Genomic DNA, 3311 nt, shown 5'->3' with positions numbered 1-3311 from the left:
CAAAACAGCTCTCTTCTGAGCCTTGATCATTTCCTATCTGGACTCCCCAAGTAGTTACTCCAAGCTTTTGCTACTCCATCGCCTGCACTATCTTTGTGTTTGCTTTCCACAGAAAGTAAAGTCTATTGGAAGTGAATGTTTTTGATTTTCTGGCTTCTCTTCTCAACACTTATCTTCACTTGCCCCTTTGTTAATTGTGTCTTAGCAAAGCGAGTATCCATCACTATCCAAGTTCATACCACCTTTTGTGTTCTGCCTTATATTCTCTTCACCTCCTTGGTCCAAAAATTATTCCTTTTTTTTTTTTCTTTTGTATCTTCTACTTCTTGTTTTCCATTGGTGCTATCTTTAGTCTTGGTCAAGTTTTCTTTATTCATCTCTAAGATAAAACCTTCCAGACTCAGTTTCCCAAACTAGCTATTGTGGAATATACTATAAAGCATATGTATTTCACAGGGCCTAGTTTTCCAAAGTCTTGCAGTTTAAAATATTGACCTTGCAGAGGACTGGAAATTTTCCTCAGGCTATAAGTCTCTGGTGTAAGATAAAGATTTGTGGCACAGCAAGGTTGTGGCTCAAGGAAAGACTAGTTACTGATTGTTATGTAAAGATACTGAGAAATTGCTGTAAGATCACTTAATTGTCTACTGGAATGTCATCTGGCTTGTCTCACTGAAATTTACCAGCCTATATTGTTAAACTATAACCCCACCAATGTCTCTTCCTGTAACTTCCTGGTCTGGAAAATAAATGCAGGAAGAGAATCCCAATTTAGTGTTAATTTCCCAAGGAAGGGTTGCCTCTCACTTGAGTGTTCCCAGGGAAGGCCACTTTGGGGCGTCTCACTGCTCAGAAGAGATGGGCTTTGAGTAATCCTTTGCATCTCCGTCACCCAGGGGAAGTGAGGTGACAAATCCACAGGGGGTGAAGCAACACAAAGCAACAAGCTACTGTCTAGATATCTCTCTTCCTTCCCTTCTGTTGACATTACTAGTCATTGCACTTTGGCCTCTCACCCTATCACTCTGTTAAAATTTTTCTAGAAACCAATGTTATTGGTTATAACTCCAAAGTGTTATAACCAATGTGAAATTTTTGTTCCTCTTCTTACCTGACTCTCTTTATGACATTTAATTTTAATACTTCTTCCTCCAACTTTTGTTTTATGTGAATTCTTTTCTATTTATCTGGCCACTTCCCAGTGCTCTCTGTAGCTCTCCTTCCTCCGTCTATACCATAAATGTTGAGATTCATCAGCATTTCATTCTTATTTCCCTTTTTTTTGTCACTCTGCAAGGGTAATTTTACCCTTACATGCCTTTGTCTGCACTCAGTTGCTAATGAGTCATAAATTTCTTTCTACAGCCGGATTCCTTGGTTGAGCTCCAAATAAAAACATTGTGTTGCTGTTGGTGGAGGTGTTCTGATGAATCCAGTTTGGAGAAATATGTTAACACCAACGAAGTCATTTGGTCTGTATGATACAGAGATCGGGGAAGGAAAGGAGAGGGTTAAATGCATATTGGAAAAAGTGTCATCTCAGGAACCCTAAGAGAAAATAAGAACTTAATTAAATAACCACATTTTTCAAAAAGCCTACCATGTTTTAGGGTATTGTTAGATATAGCAAGGATGCAATGTAAGCAAAACTAACAAGCACACCAAAACCAAACTCAACCACCAACCAGAAAACAGAACAAAAACCCCAAAACATCCAAATATTGCTTCTACCTTCATGGTACTTGACATCTAGTAGGGAAAGACTGAACTCAATTAAAAATCATATCAAAGCATAAAACATGGCTTGGATAAATGTCAGGAAAAGGAGTTCTGTGGTAGTGGGAAAACACAGGCAATGAGGATTTTACTTGAAGCTGGTTAACACAAAGCTCCATTACAAACACAGGTTCCCATGTAAACCAAAAAAAAAAAAAGGAAAGTGGAGATGCTGAGTGCATTCAGTTTCTTGTAGGTTCAGAATATATTTTCCATTAGGCCTATCCTGAATTCTTTCATTCCCTGAGCATGTGGAATAGGGAATTTATTTCATGGTCAGTGTTGCCAAGAGTCACAAGTGATTGTTTAGGGGAGAAAACATTTCCTGGATCATTTATTGTGTATCTGCTACAGTGGGTCTGCAGTAACACTGGCCATGGAAATAATACCTTCAGAACAAAAAGTGATCGAAGTCACTGAAGGGAGAGCTACTTAAATTGAGGTCTACTGCTTCAGCTGGAGAAGTGCACGATGCCACCAGAAACTGGTAAAATCTTGTGTGACTTCCTTCTCCCAGATGATCAAAGCATTTAAAACACTATTATTAAATCGAATACTAATAATATATTGATACTGATTGGCAACGTACACTTAAAAAATTCTTATTGAGGGAAAACACGACCAGAAGATAGGTGGCTTATGGCATCATGGGACTGACACTACTAGGTCTGAGTTTTGGAATTTTATTTGGCAACTAGAAATGAATTTGTAGATACAATAAGAGTATGAAAACATTGAGGTCACAGATGTTGAAAGTGGATGCAATGAAAAATTATAATAATATCTAATGTTTATTGAACAGTTATTATGTGTCAACCAGTTTGAAAATTTCTTTACTTATCAAATGCATGTTTTATTTTCATTTCTTGTGAAGACACTCCCCTCTCTGCTAGTACATCTAAAAAATTCCACGAATGCTATCCCTGCACATGTCAGCTGATATCTGATAACTGCAAAGGGTGCAAAGTGACATTCACACAGAGACAATCTCATCTGGTTTTGAAACATGGGTTTTCACAACGCACATGACTCAAAATTAACTTTTAGAGTAAAATGGGAAGATTTTAGCTAAAAATCACTAAAGTAAAAATTAAAATACTCAAAACAAACAACACTTTCTTGAAGTATATTTAAGGTGTCCAGAGATGCTGACCGTATTTGCTGGGAGATGGAAATAATATTTACAAGTACTACTGGACAATGGGAAGAATCTGTGCTTTTAAGTCAACACGAAGGAGGGTTACCTAATTCAAACACCCCAGGTAGTCCTTAGGAAAAGGAATCAGCAGCATGATTCCTCGACATTAAAAGGATTCACGAGATCCAGCATGGCAAAAGGCAAAGAGTTCACACTGCTTCATTTTGTGCTGGAACAGCCATTATTTCCTCTGAAGGAACGATTTCTTAGTTGGATGAATGCTAGGTTAATCAAACACAGAAATCCTTGGTTGACTGTGGGCATGAAGGAAAAGTTAGTGAACATGATCTTTAAATTTCCATTCTCTTTTCAGGATGAAATGTGGAATCAGTATTTT

Source organism: Galeopterus variegatus, unplaced genomic scaffold, assembly GCF_000696425.1.
Source record: "Galeopterus variegatus unplaced genomic scaffold, G_variegatus-3.0.2 Scaffold4734, whole genome shotgun sequence".
Classification (NCBI taxonomy): domain Eukaryota; kingdom Metazoa; phylum Chordata; class Mammalia; order Dermoptera; family Cynocephalidae; genus Galeopterus; species Galeopterus variegatus.
Note: the sequence above shows the minus strand (reverse complement) of the source record.